Raw genomic sequence first — 8,043 nt, 5'->3', positions numbered from 1 at the left:
ACTGCAAAGGAACCGAGACAGGAGGGCCACGAATCGTTGTCTGCACCCACTCTGGCATTGAAGTCGCCAAGGTGAACAAGTTGTTCTGTCCTGGGGATGTTCCTTATGGTTGATGCAAGATTTTCGTAGAACTCATCCTTGGCGTCTGCAGAGGCAGACAGTGTTGGAGCATATGCGCTGACGAGAGTGACATAGCCTTCAGAGGTGTTGAGGCGGAGAGTCAATAGTCGTTTTGAACCGCCGCTGCCTGGTTCGACCATGTTCAGCAGGCTGTTCCTGACTGCAAAGCCTACTCCGTACTCTCTTGGAGCATCAGAGCTCTTTCCTTGCCAGAAAAATGTGTAGTCTCTCTCCTTTAGTGTTCCTGAGTCAGCCATCCGTGTTTCCTGCAGAGTGGCAATGTCCATATTTAGTCTCTTCAGCTCGCTGTTTATGACGGCCGTCTTTCTGGCGTCGCTGAGTGTCTTGCAGATCTTGGGAGAGCCCAGGCATCATTGTCCGGACATTCCAACGGGCCAGTTTCATTGTTGATCCGTTTCTTTAAGTTTTCTTTTTGCCTTGTGCGGAAATTAACGACCTGCTTGTCGGATATTCTCCTAATCTTCATACACCCATAGAAGAAGGCAGGTCGTGGCGGGACAGCACCTAACTGGCTGGGGGCTGCCCAGCTTGTGCGGGCGGTAGCTGTCCAGTGGGACGCGAGGGTCCCTCCCACCGTCAGAAGCAACCCCTGGCTAAATACTTTTTGGGGTTAGAAAAATCAAGGGCGTCGGCTCTACGCCAATTGAGCGCTAACTTATAACCGGTAACTGTTGTTTCACGTGTTGTTCCGACGCTGGTGCTAGTAGCGAGGCTGGAGTGTCCTCTCCAGGTTTTAGGTGCAAGGTGTTTGTGGATGGATGGACGGATATAAGCCTGGGCAATGTAATATGGAAGACAGGCTGCTGCCCATGCAGCTTGTCTCCCCTCTCCACCTCGCTGACAGATCCAAAGGAACAGCAAGGTTGTTACGTTTTGGTGCCAACGCGGCCACATGGAGCTGCCGGAAACGGTGACAAAGTTTGCCATCCAACCGCCTTAGGGGCCCCACACCAGATTTTCTGTCAGGGTTTACTCCCTTAGCTAGGTGGCCGCAGGTAGCTCTCCAGAGCTGGCGTCCTTTGATGGGTCATTTAATTCCACTAGGGTGTCTAGCCACACTCCTCACCATCCTCCTGATAGGACTGCTGGGGGTGCTGGTTTAGTCGCCAGCAATTCGACCCTGTGACAGGAAGTACTGACCTTGACATTGTTTCAGGGGAACCACATGCAGGAACAACCGTTCAGAAATTCAATGATCTAATTAAAGAGGATGATTTATATGATGATTGGAGATTATTTCATCCACAGGAAAAACAGTTTACATGGTGCAAGAAGAATCCTTTCATCGCCAGAAGGTTGGATTATGTACTAACAAATTCGGATTTATTTTTATAAAACACTAGAATCTGAAATTCACTCTTTGCCCTCTACTGATCACAGAGAGTGCACTGTTACTATGAAGCTAGCTAATACTGAAAGAGGACCAGGACTGTGGAAGTTTAATAACTCATTGTTGAAAGACATAGAATACGTTAATAAAATGAATGAATTGATTATAGAGCAGGTTTCTGGCATTAAGGATGGATCGGATTATCAAGTTGAATGGGAGCTATTAAAGATTTCTCTATAAATTATAGTAAACTCAAAAGTATAAACAACAAAAATGCATTAAGAAAGCTGTATGGCAGGCTGAATGAAATTGATGTTCAGTTAGCAGCTAGTCCACAATCTGTTCCAATCCAGAATGAGCGTAGTCAGTTAGCTTTGAAGATAGAAATAATGGAAAGACATAAAGTACAGGCAGCACAGGTAAGAGCTAGAGTGAAATGGGTGGAAGATGGCGAGAAGAATTCTGAATACTTTTTGGGGTTAGAAAAATCAAGGGCAAATTCCAAAGTGATGGCAGGGGTTCTAAACGAAAATAATGTATTAGTAACCCAGCAATCGGAAATACTGAAAGTACAAAAACACTTTTTTTCACAATTATATAAAAAGAAAATACCTTCTAACGATATGTCTGAAAATATAGACAGATTTTTGGCCAACACTGATGTTCCACGATCTCTGAGACGCAAGAACAGGATTGTGAGGGTGCAGTGACAGAACATGAGCTGCTAAATGCCCTCAAATGCTTGAATAATGGCTCTTCTCCTGGCTGCGATGGAATCACAGTTGAGTTTCTAAAGGTTTTTTGGTTACATTTAAAAGGCTTACTAACACTGTCACTAAATTATTTTTTTACAAAAGGAACACTTTCATCAGCACAAAGAAAAGCAGTAATTACATTGATACACAAAGGTAAAGAACTGCCAAGAAACAATCTAAAAAACTGGCGACCCATTTCACTGACAAACAGTAATTATAAACTTTTAGCTAAGACTTTGGCCATTCGCTTGAGTCAAGTAATTCATGATTTAGTTAGTACTGATCAAGTGGGTTATATCAAAGGTCGGCGAGTTTCCACATTACTAAGACTTATTGATGATGTTGTTGAACAGTTAAATGTAGAAAATAAACCTGGCTTATTGGTGAGTATAGATTATTCACAGGCATTTGATAGAATTTCAAAGGATTTTATGATTAGTGCATTTAAGAAATTTGGCTTTGGTAGCGACTTTATTCAATGGGTAAAAGTAATTATGGCTAATACTCAAAGTTGTGTCACATACTGTGGTTGGATATCAGAGTATTTTCCCGTAGAATCGGGAATTCGTCAAGGATGTCCCTTTTCACCGTTAGCTTTTGTTCTCGCCATTGAAATTCTAGCTATAAAGATACGTGGTTGTAGACATATAAAAGGAATAGAGTTAGGACAACCCGATGATAATTTGTTCCTTACTGAAAATAGCTATGTATGCAGATGATGTTACTTTATTTTTGCAGGATGAACATGATATGTTACACGTGTTAAACATATTTCAAGATTTTTCTAGGTTTTCAGGGCTTGAAATAAATCGCTATAAATCAGTTGCAATGTGGCTAGGAAGTAAAAAAGATTGTACTGATACTTTTTATGGATTTCTTTGGAGGAAAAAGATTAAAATTCTTGGTATTTTTTACGCCAACAATACTTCTGCGTCCTCTTTAAAAGAGAACTGGGTTTACAGAATTGAGAATATCAAAAGAATTGTTCATTCATGGGAAAAGAGAGACTTAAGTTTAATTAGAAATATAAACATAATAAAAACTTTTCTTATTTCCCAGATTGTTTACATTATGCAGGCTTTCATTATTCCAGAAAAGGTACTTATATTGATCAATCAAATACTCTTTAGATTTCTTTGGCGTAAACAGAATTCCAACAAAAAAGCTTTTGAGAAAGTTAAAAGATAAACGTAATAAAAACTTTTCTTATTTCCCAGATTGTTTACATTATGCAGGCTTTCATTATTCCAGAAAAGGTACTTATATTGATCAATCAAATACTCTTTAGATTTCTTTGGCGTAAACAGAATTGCAATAAAAAAGCTTTTGAAAAAGTTAAGAGAAGTGTAGTATGCAGTGGTTTTGAACAGGGGGGGGGCTAAAGATGATTGATGTTAGGCAAATGCAGTCAGCGTTTCTTTTGCAATGGGTGGTGCGTCTTTGTAGTGCAGGAGAACACGAAAAATGGGTTCATGTACCCAGGAAAATGTTTGCTAATTTTGGTGTATTTGATATATGTTTTTTCACAAACGTAAACAGTACTGTATTTAAGTATTTGCACTTGGTTAATTCTCAGTTTTGGAGGATGGTTTTGCAAACATGGTTAGATCTTAATGTGCAAGCAGGTGAAACACCATATTTAAACCTATTATGGAATAACAGACACTTAAAGTATCAGGGAAACGTTCTTTTCTTTCCTGATTGGGTCAGGGGTGGGATAATACATGTAAAAGACATGTATAATACTCATGGCATTTTTACCTATAATGACATATGTTTGAAAACCGGAGAGTCCCCAGCAAGAATATCAGAGTACAATGTTGTTGTTGCTGCTGTTTGACAGTTCACCTCTGTAATTAATGAACAAGAGAGGTCTGACATCGACCTGTCAAATATTCCTCCTTTCTGTGGTAAGAAATTACTCACTTGTAAAGAATTTAGATTAGTATTGTGCAATAACAACTACTCCATACCATGTGACATCAGGTTTTGGAATCATAAATTTGGTGTAGATCTGAATAAGAAAATATGGAAGATTCCCCGTCTATGTTCAAAAGAAACACGTTTAAGAGTATTGCAATGGAAAATCTTACATAATATTTATCCTACTAATATCCTGTTGTGTAAAATGAGAAAGAAAGACAACCAAAGGTGTACCTACTGCCCAGAAGAAACTGATTATATCGAGCATTTCTTTTTTCATTGTCCGCCTGTCAAAGTATTTTGGGAATATATTAGTCAATACATATTAATTGAATATAATGTCAAAGTAATTTTGTCTGAAACTGATGTTTTGTTTGGGATACCAGTCCTACACAAGACTCAGAACCATACACTGATGCAAATCAATCATATTCTTCTGATTGCCAAAATGTGCATCAGTATATATAAGAAAACTGAATCAAAATTACCATTGTCAATGATATTTGAAAATCAGCTTAGATATCGTAAGATTTGTAAGAATTCACAATATAAATTGCTTGCATGCACGCATGCACGCAAACACACAAAAACATACACGCATATGCATATACATGCACGCACACATACACGCATACCCCGGCAAGTATTGGCTTTTCTTCCCTTGTTGGGAAGGGAGTGAATTTCTTGCCACTTTAAACCTTTCCTATGACCACTCTTCCTAGCTATCCCTTTCGCTTTACCTTTCGACTGAGCAAGGGACGGCGCCTTCTGGGAGAGATGTTCAAAGGAAAGGATGTGCCCTACCACTTCTAACTCCGCATACACTGTTACATACATGCACTAGGTCAACAAAACCACTGAAATGTAAACAAATGTAAACATTAAATGGGAAGATAGGGTCGGTCTATTGTTATGATACAGATGACATATCTTTTATTCATTTATTTATTTATTTGTTTATATATTGGGTTAAGATAGAGGAGGAAGAGAGAGATGATGGATGACAGAAAAGATTCAATATCAAACAAACAACTCACACTAGGGCAACAATAAACCCAGACAGATGTAATCACTTGTCATACATGTTTAGAATGCATACATCAGAACACTAGAACATCAAAAAACCCTGGCAAATGTACACAGACATCGAATATTCTTAAAACGCGTGCCTCAAGACACACTGGGGCAATTGCTGCGCCAGACGATAGGGATAAGAATGAAAGTGATTAGTTAAGGTGTGTGGGGGAAAGTGGTGCATGAAAGGTAAATATGAGTTTGTGAAAGAAGAAAAAGAAAGATGTGGGGAAAAAAAGATGAGGATGGAGGCCCCACCAAAAAAAAAAAAAAAAAAGTGGGAAAAAAGAGGAGGTTGGAGGCCCCACAAAAAAAAGAAAAGAGGAAAAGAAGATGAAAAAAAAGGGAAAAAAAGGTAGTACTGGGGTCCAGGTTACCAGTAGCAGATATATCTATCTGATCTGACACTGGTATATCTATATATATATATATATATATATATATATAGTGAAAACTGACATATTTCAGTGTTGTGACAAAAGAATGAGTGAAGACTATGAGTGAGGGAGACTCTGAGAGAGAGAGAGAGAGAGAGAGAGAGAGAGAGAGAGAGAGAGATGAAGGATGCAAGCATGACGAATTATGACATGTGGGTGTCTTCCGAGCGTGTGGGTCTTTCAGTCAGTCTGTTACCAGAACTATCAACTGCACACACACACACACACACACACACACACACACACACACACACACACACACACACACACTGACCCCCCCACACACAGACACAGCCGGACGCAGACATAGACAGCGTGAGACACACACACACACACACACACACACACACACACACACACACACACGTCTTCATCTAACCTGATCTATGCCTATTTCAGTTGATCAGATTTATACCAAAATGTACCGAAAGGAAAATTCATAAACAAGAACCAAATACACACACTTAATTAGTTCAGAATGACAACACACACACACACACACACACACACACACACACACACACACACACACAAAGGATCTGAGACTAGTACTCGGACAAGAAATACCTAATCGATATAGTAAATAGAATTTTGATCTTTATAGCTGATAACTTCATGTGCTGCAGATGTCATGTAATGTATATTCAGTATTATTGTTATTATCATCAGTGGTTCACCAACCGCCACAAGAATATGTATATATCATATATAACACTATTTCTTAAAGCTTGTTGCTGCTCACTGGGTGACAAAAATATTTTGCAATTCACGTACTTTTATCAAATATTAATTAATATATAGCAACTGGAATTAGAATTCTGAATGAAACCACTGAATTGAAAGCCGAAAAGCACAGGTGTTCAAACAGTAATTCAGAAACCAGATAACTCGATTGGAACACACACACACACACGCGTGCGGCACGGACACACACACACACACATAGCACCGAACACATTCACACACACACACACACACACACACACACACACGGCACGGACACACACACACACACACACAGCACGACACACACACACACACACAGCACGACACACACACACACGGCCACACGCACACACAAAATTATTCTTTTGTGTCATTCTTTGCTTCCTGCATGGGCCCAACCAGCTCTTTCAAGTAATCTTTCTATGTGATGTGAACGAAGACTAGAGGCTCCAAGGTGTTTGTGTAAAGAAAACAGCGACGTGACACTCATATCCGCCAGGAACAAAACAGGAGCGTGAAAATAATCTCCAGCAGACTCAGAAACCTTTCTGCTCTCACAGACCTCCCTCCCTCAACAGAAGGTTCAGTCAGTCGGTGTGATGTCGAGCCTTGTGCGAGCGCCAATGGCCTCACGCACGTTGCTGGACCCAGCTGCCTGTCTGTCAATGAAAGCGTGTGTTCTTGTCACGTGATCACAGACACATTGTGCGCGCGGAGTGTTTGGCTTTGCGACGCTGGCTTCTTTGTGTGTACGGCGACAGTGGACTGGAAGCGATTTACCATTCAGCTTTAAGCAAGTAGAAAGGTATGTTGATAAGTAATCGTCCTGTTCTAGTCTGTCGTTGCTCATTTTATGTGGTAGAACATGCCCGACTCGCGTTGTCTCTTCCCAATGTGCTACTTTTTACAGCCACTGTGGTGAACCCCGTTTCAACTTACACGCATTTTGTTCAGATGAGCCAGCGCCCGCGCGTTTTGGCGGAAGGTTACTATACGTTATCAAGTGTGTTGCTCTCATGTGGTTGTGGTCAACTGAACGCATTCCATTTGTCGGTGGCTTGCGATGGTTCAATATGGCGGATTTGGCATAGCGGTAAATAGGAAAGGGTGCCTTTAAATTTGAATGTGTCGCCTTTGTAAGGCTGGTGCTGGACATTATTGTTAATGTGAAGGACTAGAGGAAAGGCTCGTGAGTGTTTCTCGAGTCTATTACGACAGTCTAGTGGAATAGATGTAGCTTTTTTTCGGCATTAACGGAGACCTGTTTGTAAACAAAGTGATTCATCTGACGGCAAGATCCACCGGAAGAGTTCGTAACGTGGTTCGTTGGGTGGTCGGTGGTGCGGAATCCTCATGTGTAATCGTGGTTGTTGCCTGTGTATCATTTACGAAGACGGATGATTCAAGTGTGGGTAAAACATCGCTGTTGTTGGAGTTGGATATTATGACGATGGTCATATGATGAATTGAAATCGGAGAAGAAACAGCGAAACCTCGCTCAGGTTGGAATCGTCAACGGTTCCGGGGGTGCTTCGCACAAGAGGTGGTTTTCCCCATTGTCGACTTTCGTCTGTGTAAGTTGTAACCCGATTATTACCCTACATAACTAACAATACAGCGTAAAAACAAATACGCAAGCAGATGGTGGTTAAGGACA

General features: G+C 40.7%; 1 protein-coding gene across 1 annotated transcript in view; it reads left to right on the top strand.

Annotated features, from left to right (window-relative positions):
• Nucleotides 1-7,110: 7,110 nt before the first annotated feature.
• Nucleotides 7,111-8,043, top strand: part of LOC143301460 (uncharacterized) — a 36,607-nt gene continuing 35,674 nt past the window's right edge. The window contains exon 1 of the mRNA XM_076615766.1: nucleotides 7,111-7,191. The gene's annotated coding sequence lies outside the window, so the exon portion shown is untranslated. The remainder of the gene's footprint in view (nucleotides 7,192-8,043) is intronic.

The sequence above is a fragment of the Babylonia areolata genome, chromosome 2 (assembly GCF_041734735.1).
Source record: "Babylonia areolata isolate BAREFJ2019XMU chromosome 2, ASM4173473v1, whole genome shotgun sequence".
Taxonomy (NCBI): domain Eukaryota; kingdom Metazoa; phylum Mollusca; class Gastropoda; order Neogastropoda; family Buccinidae; genus Babylonia; species Babylonia areolata.
Note: the sequence above shows the minus strand (reverse complement) of the source record. Positions and strands in the feature narration are given on the sequence as shown.